This window comes from Sus scrofa, chromosome 7 (assembly GCF_054392235.1).
Source record: "Sus scrofa isolate SSC_HxYL_T2T_F1_AM1 chromosome 7, Sscrofa_HxYL_maternal_Yorkshire_Landrace_v2.0, whole genome shotgun sequence".
Lineage (NCBI taxonomy): Eukaryota > Metazoa > Chordata > Mammalia > Artiodactyla > Suidae > Sus > Sus scrofa.
The window spans coordinates 73,685,314-73,705,414 of NC_139389.1; the positions used below are offsets into that span (position 1 = coordinate 73,685,314).

General features: G+C 42.1%; 1 long non-coding RNA gene across 3 annotated transcripts in view; it reads left to right on the plus strand.

Annotated features, from left to right (window-relative positions):
* The window catches only part of LOC110261575 (uncharacterized), a 46,167-nt gene that overhangs the window by 9,784 nt on the left and 16,282 nt on the right, over positions 1 to 20,101 (plus strand). For all 3 annotated transcript variants that reach the window (XR_014810701.1, XR_014810702.1, XR_014810703.1), the window contains one exon: positions 2,014 to 2,133. This is a non-coding gene — a long non-coding RNA (uncharacterized LOC110261575). The remainder of the gene's footprint in view (positions 1 to 2,013; positions 2,134 to 20,101) is intronic.

A 20,101-nucleotide genomic window follows, 5' to 3' on the forward strand; every position in this document is an offset into this window, starting at 1 on the left:
TTTTGGGAGTAGAGTAGAGAGGGTGATAATTAAATGGGAAGTTTTAGTACCTTCTAAAAATAAGTGGTACTTGAATTTATAGCTTAATCAGTAAGAGTTATTAATGGCTTTTTGCCCAATTCTGGGGTAAGGAGGACCTTAACTCAGTTGTAAATTTTATTCTTCATCTGGTCCTTAATATAAAGTACCCAATCTGTAGGAAAATCTATTGCCACATTAGACCCAGTGACTGCTGAAGGATGTGGCTGCCATGTACTTGTTCATTCACTTATTCATTCATTCAAAAACAATTTACTAAATACATTCTATGTTTAAAAATCCTTAACTGCCCTAAAAGAGCTTGGCTGAGGAGGGAAGAGAAGAAATATGTCAAGAGTTGTAACACAAGGTGGAAAGAATTTGGTGCTGTGCTTAGATAATACGTTATTAATTCCATTAACCTGGCTGTAAAAATAGCCCAAGGCCATTCAGAAATACCACATGAGTGGAGGGAAAGTCTGCTTGTTTTTCACAAAGTCAAATTGTCAATCCCCTTTATGTCAGATGATGAAGCTAGAGAAGTTTGGGGAATATTAAATAAATAATATCACTTTGGCATAAAAGACTATGTCAAAATTAGAAGTTTTTTTTTAACCATATTGATTTCTCATATGTTACATGATTGATTCTTAAAGCACTTTCTATAAATGCACGTCATACCACAAAAGATACATCTATTCTGGCAGGCAAAATTGCATGGTGGAAAAGCCTGGCTTTTGCAGTCTTGTGTCATCAGAATGCCCATAGTTACTTTCTGTTAGATGCATGACCATAGGAAAATATTAACTTTTGGGGGCCTCAGAGTCCTAATCTGAAAAATAGGAATAGTACCATTCTCTAGAGTTGTTGGATAATCGGTAATATTGAAAATAGCTAATATGTATTGAGCATTTACTTTGGGTACTTCATGTAGATTATCTCATAGATCATCCCCCCAAACAAGTCTGATAGTGGTGCTACTACTTCTCTATTTACAAATTAGAAACTGTAGCCTGTAGAACTGTTGCCCAAGGTTATCTGTTGAAGAAAGCAGTAGAGACAAGATTCAAACCCAGTCTCGACTTCAGACTTGTCATTCTTTATTTTCCTTTTTAAGCAGCTTTATTGATATATAATCCATATGTCATACAATTTACCCACTTAAAGTGTAAACTTCAGTGGTTTTTAGTATGTTCACAGTTATTTATGTAGCCATCACCACAATCTAATTTTAAAATATTTTCATCCCTTCCCAAAAGAAATTTCATACCCATTAACATGCACTCTACCCCCAATCACCTACTCCCAGCCCTAGGTAGCCACGGATCTACTTTGTGTTTCTATAGATGTACCTATACTAAACATTTTATGTAAAAAGAATCATAAAATATATGGTTTTTATGATTGGCTTCTTTCACTTAGCAGAATGGTCTAAAAATTGATCCATGTTGCTGTGTAAATCAGAACATCATTCCTTTTTATTGCTAAATAAAGTGGTATGGATATACCACTTTTGTTTATTCATTCATCAACTTTTGGGTTGTTTCCCCTTTTAGGTTTTTTCTGCTTTTTGGCTATCATGAATATTTGGGGCTATGAATATTTTTGTACAAGATTTTTTGAGTGCAGATGTAGATTTTCATTTCTCTTGGTTATATATCTAGCAGTCATATGCTAGGTCACATGATAATTACTATTTAAGGATATTCTTTTTTTTAATTGTTAAAAGTTTCAAAAGTTGAAAGAATAGTACAGAGTACCTGAATACCCTCCATTTAGATTCAATAATTGTTAGTATTTTACTAGTTTTACAGCCCTGCTTCTTTCCACCCTCCCTCTGATTTCATTTTTTTAGGGTCAGTCCTCAACTACTACTTTGTATTCATACCCAATTAAATGACTGAAAATAGATGAAGTACTTAGTATAATGCCTAGATGATAATAGCTACTCAATAAGTGTAAATTTCCTCCTTTCCTCTTTTTCTCCATACTTAGAAACTTTATGTAGGCTCGGGGACTACAAGCTCTACATCAAGATGAGAGAAGGAAGATCCAAATAAAGATTTACAGACTTTACTGTCTGCGGTATTCCTGGACCAAAGTCGGTGAAACTAGGTAGGTGGGCATCCAAACTGGTAATCCAACTGTCCAATCTGTGGTTGATTTTATTAGAGTGATGAATTCTATGGATAGTTAAATTAACAGAAAACAAAACAGATAATTCAAACTATCATAACTTATTTTTTAAGGTAGCAGGAACTTCAGCTCATGTAATGCACAAGGAAGCCTATTCTACAGCAAAATAAGGAATCTTATTTACTGGGAGTTCCTACTGTGGTGAAGTGGGTTCCTACTGTGGTGAATCCAAACACAGTGGCTTGGGTCGCTGCAGAGGTGCAGGTTCAATCCCCAGCCGGTGCAGTGGGTTAAGGAGCCAGTGTTGCTGCAGCTGTGACTCAGATTCAGTCCCTGGCTGGGGAACCCTCTGTGAGCAGCAAGTGAGGCCATTAAAAAAAAAAAAAGAAAAAAAATCCTATTAACTAATGCAGGCTTTTTCACATCCCCACATTTTGCGTGTGGACATGAGGAAGGAGCTGTGAGAGAAAACAGACCAAAGCTGAAGTTTTCCAGAAGTGCCAACAGGAAAGGTTAGTTTCTTTCTGGACAGTGATATGGAACAGGTGAAAAGTAGGGCACCACATGACCCTACTTATTGTTTTATTTTGAAGAATCAATCACAACATTGGATCCTAGGAGACTCAAGAACAATTTTCACTCCACTGAAATCCACATGCTTCCCAAGAAGCTATTAGACTTACTGGAATTTTTATGAATTCCAGACCTGCCATCCATGCTCTTCAGACATCAGACCCTTAGCCACCACTTTTTATCCAGAGCTAGTCCTGCAGCAGTGATTTCTCTCTCACTGCTGAGATAAATCCAGGGAGATTATGACTACTCTTGGTCTTGTGGACACCCAGGTCTGCTGCCCAAGTCTTGAAGAGCCAGGACCTGAGATTCTGAGCCATGGCTGTGCATCAGGGAGAGACCATCATCACACCTAACAAAATTAATGACTTCTTCATACAGTCTGATACCTGATCCATGTTAAAATTTCCCCAATTTCCCCCCAAATGTCATTTACAGCTCGTATGTTCAAACCATGATCCAACAAAGTCTACATGTTGCTTTTGGTCTTATTCTTCATAAGTCTCCTGTAATCTAGAATATTCTCCAACACTTTCTTTTTCTTTTTTGGCCATGCTTACAGCATGCAGAATTTCCCAGGCTAGGAATCAAACCCACGCCACAGCTGCCACCTGAGCTGCAGCAGTGACAATACAAGATCCTTAACCCTTTGATCCACCAGGGAACTCCACTTTTTTTTTTAATGCCATTACTTGTTGAAGAAACTCAGTGTGACCTGGAGAATATCCTACCTTCTTACTTTGTCTGATGGTTTCTTTGGAATGTTATTTCCCTTGTTCCTCTATTCCTCAGCATTGCTCTGCATGTACTGCTATATAAGTACCATGCGCTAGCCAGTTGTGCCTCTTGAGCTCCAACTATTCCTTATAAGCTGGTAGTTGGATATATAAGGTGGTTAGATTCAGGCTAAACATTTTTGGCAAGAATACTTCATAGGTGATGCTGTGTCCTTTGTACTCCATCAGGTCAGGTGTGCACAATATCTGGTTGTCCCACAACACTGAGGGCAAGGCTGATCAGTGCAGCCAGATGATCCAGTGTGATCATTCTCGTTACAAAGCTGTGTTTCTGCTATGACCAGTTAAGTGACTTCTTGGGGTAATACTTTGGTCCTTCTAGTTATTGCTGCCATGTGCCATGCCAAGTCCTGAAAGATTAAAGGGAAACAATAAATTAAAAATTATCTTTGCTCTTCTAGTTTGAATCAGTGGATTGAAACAAAGTATGTTCTCTGATCACAATGGAGTAGAATTAGAAATCAGTAATGGAAAGAAACTTAGGAAATTCACAAATATGTGGAAATTAAAACCAAGGTTGTGGAGTTCCTGTTGTAGCTTCGTGGAAATGAATCTGACTAAGCTTGAGGACGCAGGTTTGATCCCTGGTCTTGCTCATTGGGTTAGGGATATGGCATTGCCGTAAGCTGTGGTGTGGGTCACAGACTCAGCTTGAATCTGGGCTGTGGCTGTGACCAGTGGCTACAGCTCCAGTTCAGCCCCTAGCCTGGGAACCTCCATATGTGGCGGGTGTGGCCCTAACAAAGATAAAAAGAAAGGAGCAAAAAAAAAAAAACCCCAAAGATTGTAATAATTGGTTCTTTACAAAAGAAAAAAAGGTATTTCCTAACCCAGCTTCATGATTATACCCGCTCCTTCAAACTTGCTACGCCGACTATTCCTCAAATGCCTCGTGCTGCATCCTGTCACAGGGATTTTACATCCACTGTTCCCACTGCCTTGAATGCTTGTCCAACTTTCTTGCTCACCTGGCTCCTACCTTTCACTCAGATCTCAAGCCCGATATTATTTCTTTAGAGAGACCTTCCATGAACCCCTAGCCTAGGGCTGTCCAGCAACTTTCCTTTTTATCACATTATGTATTTACAATTTTGTGTGTGATCAGTGGGTTAATGTGAATTAAGTAAATCTCCCCCAGTAGATTGCTACCTCCCTGAAGGGTGGAACTGGGCCTCTTTTGCTCACCATTGTCTCTCTTGTGCCTAGCACAGTAGCTGGTATGTAGTAGGATTTCAATATATATCTGATCATTCAGATATACAGAATAAAATCTTCTGTAAATGTTTACTACAATTTTATGATTAAAAATAAAAGAATCAATATATGGGTTAAATTACTAAAAATTTACACAGTGAAATATGTAGCCATTAACAAAATCAACTTTCTGGGAGTTCCTATTGTGGCTCAGCAGAAACGAACCTGACTAGTATCCATGAGGATGTGGGTTCAATCCCTGGCCTTGCTCATTGGACTAAAGATCCAGTATTGTCAAGAGCTGGTGTGTAGGTTGCAGACACAGCTTGGACCCCACGTTGCTGTGGCTGTGGCGTAGACTGGCAGCTGTAGCTCCAATTCGACCCCTAGCCTGGGAACGTCCATATGCCGTAGGTGCTGCCCTTATAAAAAAAGAAAAAAAAGAAAAAAAAAAAAAGAAATCATGTTTCTGAGTAATATGTAATGATACTAGGCAACTTTAATTACATAATGTTAAGTTAAAAAATGAATGCAGGGAGTTCCTATTGTAGCTGAGGATTAAGAATCTGACTGGTGTCCATGAGGATGTGAGTTTGATCCCTGGCCTTGCTTTAGTGGGTTAAAGGATTTGGCATTGCTGTGAGCTATGGTGTAGGCTGGCAGCTGCAGCTCCTATTGGACCCCTAACCTGGAAACTTCTAGATGCTGTAAGTGCATCCATAAAAAAGCAAAAAAAAAAAAGGATGTGGAGGAGTTCTCATGGTGCAGCAGGTTAAGGATCCAGTGTTGTCACTGCAACAGCTTGAGTTGCTGCAATGGCCTAGCATCAGTTCCTGGCCCGGGTATTTGTATATGCTGTAGGCACAGCCCAAAAAAAAGGAAAAGAAAAGAATGTGGAAAGAGTTCTATTTATTTATCATTCCCACATATTTTTGAAAGTAGAGTTATTCAGTGAAGTCGTTTCTTGTTTTTCACTTAATATTTATGGAAGTATATACTATATAGCTTTATGGAAATATATATCTGTAAAAGATATATATGCAGAGAAAAAAGTTAAAGACATTGTTATTGGTGATTTATTTATTTTAGAATCTCCTGCTTTATTAAAAATTTTTTTCTCATGTTTCATTTATTTTATTTTATTTTATTTTGTTTTATTTTATTTTATTTGTCCTTTTAAGGCCATACCCATGGCATATGGAGGTTCCCAGACTAGGGGTCCAATCAGAGCTGTAGCCACCAACCTATGCCAGAACCACAGCAACGCAGGGTCCAAGCCGCGTTTGCATCCTACACCACAGCTCACGGCAATGCCGGATCCTTAACCTGCTGAGCGAGGCCAGGGATCAAACCCACATCCTCATGGGTGCTAGTCAGGTTCGTCAACTGCTGAGCCACAACAGGAACGCCTAAAAAATTTTTTATTATAGTTTATTTACAATGTTCTGTCAATTTCTGCTGTACATCAAAGTGACCCAGTCATGCATACACACACACACACACATTATTTTTCTCAAATTATCCCCCGTCATGTTCCATCACTCCCAGTCCAGTCCGTCCCACTCCCTCCCCTTGCCCCTTGGCAAACACAAGTCTGTTCTCCATGTCTATGGATTTCTTTCTTTTCTGTAGCTAAATTCATTTGTGCTGTATATTAGATTCCAGATATAAGTGATATCATATGGTATTTGTCTTTTTCTTTCTGACTTACTTCACTTAGTATAAGAGTCTCTAGTTCAATCCATGTTTGCTGCAGATGGCATTATTTTGTTCTTTTTTATGGTTGAGTACTATTCCAGTGTGTATATATACCACATCTTCTTAATCCACTTATCTGTTAATGGACATTAGGTTGTTTCCATGTCTTGGCTATTGTGAATAGTGCTGCAATGAATATAGGGGTGCATGTATCTTTTTCAATGAAAGTTTTGTCCAGATATATGTCCAGGAGTGAGATTGCTGCATTATATGGTAGTTCTATATTTAGTTTTCTGAGGTACATCCAGACTGTTTTCCATAGTGGTTGTACCAGTTTACATTCCCACCAACAGTGAAGGAGGGTACCCTTTTCTCAACATCCTCTCCAGCATTTGTTATTTATTTTGATAGACAGGATTTTAGAGGAATTTATTTCTTCTCCAGACTTCTGTATTTTCCAAATATCTTTATAATAAACACACTTTTTATAATTAGGAGGCAGCTATAATTAAGAACATGGACTTTGGGGGAGTTCCCATTGTTGGCTCAGTGGATTAAGAACCCGACGCAGCGTCTGTGAGGATGTGGATTCCCTCAGTAGGTTAAGGATCTGGCATTGCCACAAGCTGTGGTGTTGGATGCGGCTCAGATCCCATGTTGCTGTGGCTGTGGCATAGGCCAGCAGCTGCAGCTCCAATATGAACTTCCATCTGCCGTGGATGTGGCTGTAAAAAGAAAATTTAAAAAAAGAATATAACATGGGCTTTGATGTTAGCTAGATCTGAGTTCCAATTCTAGTTCTGCATCTGCCACCCAGTAGCTGAGTGACCTGGCAGATTAATTATTTCCCCTCAGAATAAACCTTACCCAGGGAGTGCCTGTAGTAGCTCAGTGGTTAACCAACCTGACTAGTCTCTATGAGGATGCGTGTTCGATCCCTGGCCTGGCTCAGTGGGTTAAGGATCCGGCATTGCTTTGAGCTCTGGTGTAGGTCACAGACATGTCTTGGATCTGGTGTTGCTATGACTGTGGTGGTGCAGGCCAGCAGCTATAGCTCCAATTCAACCCCTAGCCTGGGAACTTCCATATGCAGAAGGTACAGCCCTAAAAAGACACACACAAGAAAAGAAAAAAGAAAAAAGAAAAAATTAATTCCTGAATCACTTTCTGAAAAGTAAAACCAAAACCCTAATGTTACCAGCCTGAAGAGAAATGAGTGGACTCCTGTAGTGAAGGGCAGCTGCTGCAGGAGAGCTGCTCAGAGCTCTTCACAAGCAGGCAATGATTTAACCAAACTGTTCGAGTTGACCTGTGTCAACAATATAGTGGGCAGCTTTGGAATCTGGATAACCCTCTACTTGATAGGCAGACTTACATAACCTCGGCTTCTCCCTGGCACAAGTTGGCTCCACAACCAGGTTGATTATTTGTGCATCATGTTCTAGCCAAAAGTGTGTGTAGTTAGGGAGACCAACTTAATAGCAATTGTTAGGTTTTTTCTGGTGTAAAGTCTTTGTTGGAATCTAAGCTCTACCACTTACCCAGCTTTATAACTTTAAGCTAAACTTTTTTGGGGGGAGAGGCTTGTTAGGGCTACACCCATGACTCCCCAGGTTAGGGGTCTAATCAGAGCTACAGCCTCCAGCCTACACCACAGCCACAGCAACTTGGGATCTGAGCCGAGTCTGCGACCTACACCACAGCTCATGGCAATGCCAGATCCTTAACCCACTGAGCCAGGCCAGGGATCAAACCTGCAACCTCATGTTCCCCAGTCGGATTTGTTTCTGCTATGCCACGATGGGAACTCCTGGACTAAAATTTAATCACACATGAGCTTCATTTTCTCACTTGTAGCTGGAGATGATAATTCCTGCTTTAGGGGGAGGCTATGCAGGTGGAAAGAGATGAATATGAAAGCCTAGAACAAAGCCTGAGAACTGGCAGAATCAATGCATTATTTCCCACCTCCCACGGTGACCCAGCCCATGGGACAGAACCAGACCACCATGCCTATATCTGAGCATGGCTACTGCAGTGAGAAATGCAGCCCAATTCTTTCCTGGTACTTAAGTCCAGCAAGCAGGACTGTGTGCCAGATGTTAGAGGCCTTCAGGGAGCCGTTTGATGCAACCCCTGCCTTCAGGAAGCAGCATTCCTAACCAGTCCTTCCACCTATTAGCACAGTTCAAACTCTTATTGGTTTTAAATAGACAATGATCACATATGCTTCTTGAATGATTATACCTCTGAAGTTTCTAAATATAAATTTAAACCATGATAACATCCCCATACACACACGGAGTCCTTGAATCAGAAGAGCGAATTTCTCCACCAGTCATAGCTTTTCCTCAACTTTTTATTTTGAAAAATTTCAAACAAATTGGAAACAGAAAAGTTACAAGTAGTACAAGGAACACCATATGCGGTTCATTTAGATTTATCAATTGAATTTCACTGCATATCCTTTCTCTCCTTCTGGTTTTTAATCTTTTATTTTCTTTCAAACTATTTAAGAATTAATTGTAGGGAGTTCCCATTGTGACTCAGCAGTAATGAACCTGACTAGCATCCATGAAGACTCGGGTTCAATCCCTGGCCTCTCTCAGTGGGTTAAGCGGTGTTAGCCCACATGAGGTGTTAACCTCACGGTGTTGCCGTGAGCTGTGGTGTAGGTCACAGACCTGGCTCGGACCCCAAGTTGCTGTGGTTGTGGTGTAGGCCAGCGGCTGCAGCTCCGTTCAACCCCTAGCCTGGGAACCTCCGTGTGTCTCCTGTTAGGCTCTAAAAAGCACACACACACACACGTACACAAAAGAGTTAATTATTGACACTCTGACACTTCATCCTAAAATACTTCAGCATGTATTTCCTAAGAACAAGACCATTCCTCCTGTGTAACCAACCATGGAATAAGAATCTCACTCAGGAAATCTAATGTTGACCCACTGCTAGTATCTAATATAGAGTCCATGTTCAAATATTCCCAGTTGTCCCAACAATATCCTTTGTAGATTTTTTTTCTTTTAATCTAGACTTCAAAAAGGAAAAAAAGGAGAAAAAAAAATCACACATTAATTATGATGTCTCATCCAGTCACTCTGAAATCCAGACCATCTCCCTTTGGAGCCAGGGCTGTTGTTTTCTTCTTCATTTTTATTTACATCAGTGGGCCTCAAAACTAAATGCAGCAATTTTTCATCTTTTTTTTTTTTTTTTCTTTTTGGGTCCACATCTGTGGCACATGGAAGTTCCCAGGCTAGGGGTCTAATCAGAGCTGTAGCCGCCAGCCTACGCCAGAGCTACAGCAACGCCAGATCCAAGCCGTGTCTGCGACCTACACCACAGCTCACAGCCACGCCAGATCCTTAACCCACTGAGCAAGGCCAGGGATCAAACCTGCAACCTCATCGTTCCTAGTCAGATTCGTTTCCACTGCGCCGCAATGGGAACTCCTCATTTTCATTTTTGATCCACGTACTTTAAAAAAAAGGTGTCTTGGAGTTCCCATCGTGGCGCAGTGGTTAACGAATCTGACTAGGAACCATGAGGTCGCGGGTTCGGTCCCTGCCCTTGCTCAGTGGGTTAACGATCTGGCGTTGCCGTGAGCTGTGGTGTAGGTTGCAGACGCGGCTCGGATCCCGCGTTGCTGTGGCTCTGGCGTAGGCCGGTGGCTACAGCTCCGATTCAACCCCTAGCCTGGGAACCTCCATATGCCACGGAAGCGGCCCAAGAGATAGCAACAACAACAACAAAAAGACAAAAGACAAAAAAAAAAAAAAAAAAGGTGTCTTGTACTGAATATAATCCCATTATTTTTCAGTTCTTTGCTGTAACCATATTTCAATAGAATAATGAATGTTAACAGCAGCCACACAGTGACAAGTCTGGGAAGGGAAAGAATGGGGGGGAATTCAGCCTGGAGCATGTTCAAGTCAAAGTAATGACAGAACATCCAGGTGACAACAGGCTGTAGTTGAAGACGGGAACCTCAATCTCTCCCTAGGTGAGGTGAAGAAAGTCACTACAGAGGAGTGAGAGGGGAAGACACAGCGTTGGTAACTTGCTCAGGGGAGACACTGTTCTCTGAGGAGGGCCAGTCTGAACCCTAGAAGACTTCCAGGCCAGAGGAGAAGCAGGAGGGCAGGCTGGAGACCTAGAGCAAGCAGCGGAGGGAGTACCCAAGTGATGAGGAAGAAGCAGCGAATCCCACCTGAGCTGTGTATAGTTTTTAGTTCTAGGTACAAATTAATTCTCAAGACCAGGCCAGGAGAGGGGTCCTGGGACCCAGAGCTATGCCGGCTGGAGTCAGATCAGTTAGCCTTCTGGAGGGGAGGGGTAGAGGGCAGGCTAGAGGTGCAGAACCCCAGACCTCAGGTCTCCTGAGGCAAGACTCTTTAGGAAAGGAAACTGGAGAAAGGATCCCAAATAATCATCAGGAAGAGAAGTTGCTGAGGTGACCGTGAAGGGACAAGCAGGAGGACAAAAGCCAATTCAGCGGAGATGGCCAGGGAACAAGTGGAAAGAATCTGTGTCCTTGACAACATTGAGCCACTGAATTAACCAACTCCAAAACCGCCCCACCTCTGGACTTCTTGTTACATAAAATAATAAATTCTCATACTATTAAAAATAAGAGGCCATCCTTCTGAAACGAATCTGACTAGTATCCATGAGGACGTAGGTTCAATCCCCAACCTTTCTCAGTGGGTTAAGGATCCGGAGTTGCCGTGAACTGTGGTGTAGGTTGTAGACGCAGCTTGGATCTGGTAAGACTGTGCCTGTGGCCAGTGGCTATAGCTCCGATTCAACCTGTAGCCTGGGAGCTTCCATAAGCCTCAGGTGAAGCCCTAAGAAGACCAAAAAAAAAAAAAAAAAAAAAAAATGCCCACCTAACTTGATGAATTAAACTCTGTGAAAAGCATATTTGCCATGAAGGAGTTCCCATTGTGGCTCAGCGGTAATGAACCCGACTAGTAATGAGCCTGACTCAGGTTTGATCCCTGGCCTTGCTCAGTGGGTTAAGGATCTGGCATTGCCATGAGCTGTGATGTAGGTTACAGGTGTGGCTCAGATCTGGCGTTGCTGTGGCGTAGGCTGGCAGCTACGGCACGGATTCAACCTCTAGCCTGGAAACCTCCATATGCCACAAGTACAGCCCTAAAAAAAGACAAAAAAAAAAAAAAAAGAAAATGAAGTTAAAATATCAAATAGGTAAACATAGTCACAATGACTGCAGCAAATCCACTCAGCTTATTAACGTATGATTACCTTGAAAAATTTGCAAAAAACAAGCCTATAAGTCAGTAGCTCAATGACTTTAAAGAATTACTAAGACAGAAAACCAGAAAGGCAGGGAGAAGGCAAATCTGCTTTCTTAAGAGAAAACATACGAACACACATGTATGTACACACGTCCACAATCCGCATATAACACAATATATATGTATATATGTACAAAGCTTGCCCCACACAGGAGACACTGCTGAGTACATCACCCCAGGTGGTGAGAGAAGGGAAAATAGGATAATGACTGCTGAAGGTGAAAAGAGGTTTGAGGTGCTCTTGCTACCTAACAAGGGAATTTTTGCCAGAATACCTAGAATAAATAGAGCTTTCACAATGCACCAGTTCTAATGAGGTTTCAAAGCTGTATGAGTAATAGGGAAGGGGGAAGTGTCGTGACACTGTTCCTATTGTGAGTTTCTCTGCTGCAAACTCTTCTCAGCAGATACTGAATCATCAGGGAGATTATTAAACCCTTTTGGTGTCTAAAATTTACCTACATAGTACTTCAGTTTCCTGGTACAAACCTTACTTTAAAATGGTTTACAGGACCGTAAATGAATTTAACGGGCTGTAGTTTGTAAATTTAACCCTAAAAATTTTAAGCTTATTTCCCTCAATTTATTATGAAGATAATTCTGTGCCAGAAGTAAGGAGAGGATAGGGAGAAACATGTTTTCACCCTTTTCACCTTCAGATTAGCGGCATAACCGTTTGAATGAAACCTCCACAGTTCATTTAGAAACTGTAGTATTGACCACTTCTTTCCTGTTCCTCAGATCCTCTCGTCTGAAGGGGTGGTGCTGGTGGGGATTCGAACAGCTGCACATTTCCAACATAGTATTCCCTAAATGGTGTCAAATGACTGGGAATGAAGTTTTGGTGACTGGATGATTTATTCACTTAGTCATCGTTGTTCCGTCAGGGGAAACAATAAGAGGCTTTTGTTTGTGTTTCTGTGTGTGGGGTGTGAGGGATGAAGAGAGGAGAATAGCCATATAATGAAACTTTGGTCCTCTTTTTCCCTCTCTCAAAAGAGGTCTTTATCTTCAAGTTACTATAAATATAATCATGAAAATAGAATATATACTTCATGGTGGCCCTTTCTACATTGTTTTTTCATATTTTCCTGGAAAGTTTCTTTTTTTTTTTCTAAAGTACTGCGTGAAAATGTTCAAATCATAAAATATTCAAACATTGCAGAAATGACTGTAAAAAACAAGAGTCTCCCTTCACTGCCCTTGCCCAGCCCCCCCCCCCCCCCCATTATTTAGTTCCAGCAAAAAGCTTGCTCGCTCTCTCGCTTGATCGCTTTCTTAATTACCCTGGTTTGGGGCAGTTTCATAACAACAGATGGTATATTCAATCAACAGGCAAATTCCAAAGTGTAGACAACGAGGAATCACGGAAACCAAACCTCACTGTGAAATACAGTCCCAGAAAGTGCCAGGGGAAAAGGTGGCAGAGTGACTGAACACAGACCAGGGCAGCTCCTCTGTGTACAGGGCGCATGGGGCCAGAAACATCTGGGTTTGCTTCTCCCCTGGCCACTAGCTTGCTGGATGTCCTTGAGCAATTTTGTTTCCCAGCAGTAAAGTAGACATGACAGTAGGAGCCTGAAATGGGATCATGAGAGGGAAACATCTAGCAAGCGCCTGATATACACTAGGTCTTTGGCAAACACTGGTTTTCCTCCCACTTGCAGAGGAACTTTGATGCATCTAAAGCACGCACTGGTTTATTTCTGATGAGGTTCTGGGCATGTTCATGGGGAAATTATAATCCTATTTTGTACACTGTTTATAAAAGGTGAAAAAAGGGCGTGCTTTGCTCTCCTGCCAAACTGCCAAACTGCTCAGAGCAATGTTAGTGCTTTATAGGTTATAGGTTAATTAGCCTTTAATTAAAGGCTAGTGTAGAAAAGATCTGCATCATATTTAAGTTCAGGCAATGTGTGTGGATTCAGGCAAGAGTGTTCAGAGTTATGAAATCCTGACAATCATTATCTCCCAGAACCCTGTGTCATTAAGTGACAGAGTCAAAGATCACTTTGAATAACTGGGGAACACTGATGTAAGAACGTTGGATTTAAAAAAATATATATATTTGTATAATATTAACATGGCTATTTGGGAATTCATAATTTTTTATTTTCATCACTAAAAAACCAATCAGCAACAACAACAAACTACTCTGCAGTCATCCAGTAGGCAAGCAATAAGATGAAAGCATCTTTCAGAAGATAAAGATTAAGGCTTCTGGAGGGATCCTGGAGCATTTTCTGCAGTCTTTGAAGCCTAGAGTGCCCTCTACTGGTTGCTTTCCAGAAAACCAGGCAGCTAATAGTTTCACAGAGGACTCCGATTTTTTGAGACACTGTAAATACAATCCCTTAGACCTGTAACTTTCCTATTGAGTGGCCTCTTTCTGAAAGCTTATCGTCTGGAAGAGAGAGAGCAATGCCTTTTCTTGATGCCAACTTGATTCTTTAATTAGAAGTGTGTCTGAGATGCCATTTTGATTATGATCAGTTATGTCTGTTGGATCCTAAGTTTTAAAGTAATCAGCATTTCAGAAAAACAATTAAATGGAATAAAGTGGCCCCCAAATATTTAACTTTATTTTACATTTAAAAAATTTTTGTTGTATGCTAGAGAGTTTCTAGAGTACAGTAGTCTCTCTGTACTAGTTTTTCAATTTCCTGTGAACCTATAATTATTTCAAAATGAAAAGTTAGGAAACAAATGCAGTGACTCTACTTTGCAGCTTTAAATAATCAAAATTTTTCTTTGACCTTGTGGAACCGTAATAGAAAGAAAACGCCAAAGACAAAGATGTTAAAGTGTACATCATTTGCAATTTGGATATTTCTATCGTTTTTTCTTCCCCTGCTCTCCTCTTGCCAGTGGCCTGTAGCCCTTACTGACTGATAGTCCCTGAGGAACCTGCAAGAATCTGGCCAGAGTAGGTATGCTCAGGCTCTTTGGCCATCTGAGTTAACCAGACTTCTAATGCGAACAAGCTTACTGCTTTTCACATGTATGTTTAAAAACAGAATCCTTATCTTCTAATGCAATGTTACTCAGAATTCATCCACTTTTCGTTCATCCAGACATTCATTTGTTCCACAGATATCGAGCGCCCTTCTTGTGCTACACCCTGTCTGTATATCATGAATATGTGTCACTTCTACCAAATAGGGGTCTAAAATTTAATACCTTCCTTTTAACATTAAAACTAACCACACACACACACACACACACACACACACAGGAAAAAACCTTTTTTTCCCCCTTCCCCAGATTCCTCTCTGTAATAAGTCCATGAAAGCCAGAAGGCTGACTCAGGCTGGGACCAGTCCTCCACTTGGCTTGCCTCCTGGTCTCTGCTGGGAGAGTAGGGACTCAGATTTGGACTAGTTTCCATCGCCCTCAGTATTGCCTGGACTGTCCTCCATTGGGTCCTAGAAGAGGGAAGGATGTTCTTCCCCACCCAGTGTTTCTACACACAGAGGGCAGAAATCCCCACCACACCCACACCCACACACCCACCCACACACACACTAAAACCCACATTTCCTCAGAGGACTGGCAACAGGAATATCAAGTCTTACATCCATGACCTCAGAAATCTCCAGAACAAAGAAGCCTGTCCTTGATCTGGATTCCTCAGTCACATCCTCGGTTATCTCATTCCACATTTAAGCAGAGAGCAGAGCTGCTCAGGGTGGAGTAAGGTGGGGCTCTGTCTCTTTCCTCCTATCTTTTCTTTGCATCTCTCCCCTCCCAGGTTGGTGGACACAGAGGTTCTTCTGCGGAGCTGTGAGGTTTTCTGAAATACAAATTGAAAGCCACCGATCTATTTAAAAACTCTTACTTTACAAATGAGAAAAATGAGGCCCAGAGGTGTTGTATCCTCCTCTCCTAATTTCAAACCTGAGATCTCCTAATTTCAAACCTCTCGCTCTTTCTGTTGCTTTCTATTGTTTCTCTTCTATCTCTGTGAAGATTTATTTATCCTAGGTCCCATTCCCTCCGAGCCCAACCTTAGGTAGTTAATACCTTGAAAATCAGTCTCATAAACTAATTTATAATTGGATGTTTATGGCCAATAACAGCTTAGTAAATTGTTTCTATCAAGGAGTATCTGTCAAAGTCCCTGGAGGAAACAGATGGCTCATCCCAATTAGGATAATTCAAAGTTGGTTTAATAAAGGTACTATCTGTTAGGTTTGCCAAGGGAGGAACACGCAAGGCCAAGTTGGTAAGGCAAGAGAGATTTATCATCAGAGGGGGACAGGCTGAGCTCAAGATGGCACCATCCACGACTGTGAGGAGCGCACTAGGCTTATAAAAGATCTGTGGCTGGAGTTCATGATGGGAACTTGTGGCGGGAACAATGAAGAAGGAGGAGCGGAAGGTCAAGGGAGGGTAGGGGGGTTGAGTCCCTTGACAGAGGGCAGTTAATCCTTGTAGGTGGTTAATCTATGCAGACAGTTGTTTTCCGAAGGCCATTGTTTCTTACTGCCCAACTTGAGCACCCAACATTCTGGGAGAGGGTGTCCACAGCAGGTCTCCAAGGCAAACAGCCACATTTGGGGAGTGGAGGGGTCTGTCTACATCCTCATGGGAACCTATCACTATTTACACAAGTGTGCATAGTATGTAGGCAGAGACCACAAGGGGTGGCAGTCTCAGGGCTTTTCCCACCCTATTCCCAGAAGGATGAAGGGAGGGAGCAGACTCTCCAGGGAGGCAGGAGATTGCCAGAAAAGGAGCTGTGACCTTTGGCCATAGGACCCAAGCAGCCCAGGGTGACCTTTCAGGGTTGAAGTTGAGCAGTTTTAACAGCATCCTTATGGTCTTCCTCTGATCCCCACCAGGGAACCTCACTGGTTGAACCCAACTGGAAGTTAAAGTCCATATGGGTCAGTCCCCCTACAGACCTGACTGAAGAAGGGTTGAGACTGGACCTAGGGGGCAGTGGAAAAGACCCTTTCTATAAATTGATGAAATCGAATTCGTATGTTATGGCAGGACAAGAAAAATTTAAACAAAATTTTCCTTTGCCTGTTTGTTTGGGCCTCCTGCCTCCCTTTAGCACCTGTTGTGCCTCTGCTTTAACGAGACCTCTTCAGCAGATAACATTCTTTCTTAATCTCATCAAGGGTTAGAATTCCCTAGGAGATAACCTTCCTGCCTTAATCTTGTAAAGGGCCATGACCCACCACTTGTCTGTCGCATGTAAATCTAGGTTGTGGAAACAATAGCCCTTTTTCTCAAAAACTTATATAACTCTATCTTGACCTCTAAAGAGGGAAATAGACCTCGGAGCTTTATGAGAGACTGGCTCCTGGGTTATAATCCTCAGGTTGGCTCAAATAAAAATTTCCGTTTCTTTCTTAGATTAGCTATTGATTAATTTTTTAGTTAACAAAGGTCGCACACAATTTAATAAGGGACTCCTGGAGTCATCTAATGATGACTCATTGTGATATTGTGATTTATAATCAGAATTATATATCCGGTCTTGGTCCCTATTTCTAGCACAGAGCTCCAGTTCCCAAAGAGAATTTCCCAAGAGAAGAGAGCGATCAAGGTGTCTTTTATTGTGTTAATGACGACTTTTGAATGCACCTCAGATTGAGCTTGTAGGCCTGGAGAACCAGCCACCTAATTGGAGGTTGGAACTTTCAGTCCCATGCCTGACCTCCAGGGAGGAGAAGGGACCTAGAGGTTGATTAGTCACCAATGGCCAGTGATTTAGTCAGTCATGTTTGGGTAATGAAGCTTCCATAAAAACCCAAAAGGTTGGGATTTGGAGAGCTTTTAAGTTGGTGAACCAGAATGTTTCCTTCCACATGTGTGCCACCATTGTCCTGGGCCCCACATTCCATGCGGACCGGTCCCTTTGATTGGGACCTCCCCGTATGTATATGCATACCAGGCTGAGTGAGGCCAAGGATTGAACCTAAGTCCTCATGGATACTAGTCGGGTTCATTACCACTGAGCCACAACAGGAACTCCAGTTCTATCTTTTATAAACACTGCTTGATCCTGATGACAAATTGCAGTCATAATGGAGTAGTCACAGTTTCTACAAAAATGGAGTCAGGTAGCCGTTGAGGATCTAGTCTCAATCTCTGCACTAAAGAGAACTTGAATTTTACCAAAACGTATCAGACCCAAGGACACCACCAGCCTTCTTTAGAACCACACGTGCCAGTTGCAACCTTCTAGTCTCAGGGTCTCCCCTGGTAACTGTGCAACCATTTCGGACCCAGCCAATCCTTACTTAACAAGCACCCTTACTTCTTGCCAGCCCCAATAACAATTCTTGATAAACAACTCATGCAGCTGACTGCAACCTTGCACTGTTTGCCTTTATAGGCCTCCTCCATTTTTTGTCCAGCGGAACAACAATCTAAGTGCTTCTTGAATCTGTCTCCCTGGCTACAGTCCTAACAGACCCCAAATAAACACCATTTCAATCTGCTCTCCGTTTATGAAATTTTGGTTTACGCTCCATTTCTCTAACCACCAGCTTGATTGCCACTCAGTTTTAGTCCCTCCCACATCCTACCTGAATGGTGTCATTGCTTCCTAACTAGTGTCCTGCCTTTCCCAACTTCCACCTCTCAGGCAGAATTATTTCAGAGATGCAAATCTGACTATTTACTTCTCTATTTAATAAACTTCCAGTGACTTACACTCACCTCAATACATTGTGTCAGTGATAAATTATCCTAAAATGTAGTGGCTTAAAGCATCAATAATCATGGAGTTCCTGTTGTGGCTCAGTGGAAATGAACCCAGCTGGTATCCATGAGGATGCAGGTTGAATCCCTGGCCTCGCTCAGTGGGTTAAGGATCCGGTGTTGCCCTGAGCTGTGGTGTAGGTTGCAGACGAAGCTCTGATCTGGTGTTGCTGTGGCTGTGGTGTAGGATGGTACCTGCAGCTCCAATTCGACCCCTAGCCTGGGAATTTCCATATGCTGCGGGTGGGGTCCTAATAAGCAAAAACACTCACAAAAAAACATCGGTAATCACATATGGTTCTGGAATTTGGAAAGGGCATGGCCAGGGAGTTCTTGCTTTGGAATCTTTTATGAGCATGCAGTCAGATTTTGGCTGGGGCTGCTGTTATCAGAGGCAAGGATCACTGATAGCTGTTTTAGAAACTGGCTGGTGCACATACCTAGGATAATGTCTGATCTTAAAATGTCCTATAAGATTCTTCATCCTTGTCAGCAGGAACAAGGACCTGCCATGTCCTAGTACATCTCCAAATTTGCTATTTCAGAAGTAAGGAGTAGTTTCTCATTCATTTACTCCTAAAGCCCAGCAGTTAGAGGTATATAGACTTTAGTTCATTTATTTTAATTTTCTTGGGAAAGTAAGGGTTAATACCACTTAAAAATAAAATGTTCTTTGGTTAGTGTTACTGAAAAATACAAAATTATCTCTAAAACATGTATATAAAACAGTATATATTAAGCATGTATATTCAGATCGACATAACATACTTATTACCTAAAGTTTAATGTTTTTGATAACTTAAGTATAGCATACACAATATTTATTTATTTTGCTTTTTAGGGTTGCACCCACAGCATATGGAGGTTCCCAGGCTAGGGGTCCAATTGGAGCTACAGCTGCCGGCCTACACCACGAGCTGCTGGATCCTTAACCCACTGATTGAAGCCAGGGAATGAACCCGCAACCTCATGGTTCCTAGTTGGATTCATTTCCACTGCGCCATGACGGGAACTCCACCATACACAATATTTAAAGTTCATTAGTAAAATTAAATGTTCAGCAGGTTGGTACAACATTGTAAATCAACTATACTTTGATTGAAGAAGCAAAAATGGAGTTCCCGTCGTGGCGCAGTGGTTAACGAATCCGACTAGGAACCATGAGGTTGTGGGTTCGATCCCTGGCCTTGCCCAGTGTGTTGGGGATCTGGCATTGCCGTGAGCTGTGGTGTAGGTCACAGAGGCAGCTCGGATCCTGTGTTGCTGTGGCTGTGGCGTAGGCGGGCGGCTATGACTCCAATTTGACCCCTTTCAGGAACCTCCATTTGCCTCGGGAGCGGCCCAAGAAATGGCAAAAAGACCAAAAAAAAAAAAGCAAAAAAAATTATTGTGCCAATTTCTGCTGTACCACAAAGTGACCCAGCCATACACGTATATACTTTCCTTTTTTTTTTTGGCTTTTTCTAGGGCTGCTCCCTCAGCTAGGGCCAGAGCCACAGCAACTCGGGATGCGAGCCGCCTCTGCACCCTACACCACAGCTCATGGCAACGGCAACACTGGATCCCTTAACCCACTGAGCAAGACCAGGGATCCAACCCGCACCCTCATGGTTCCTAGTCGGATTCGTTAACCACTGCACC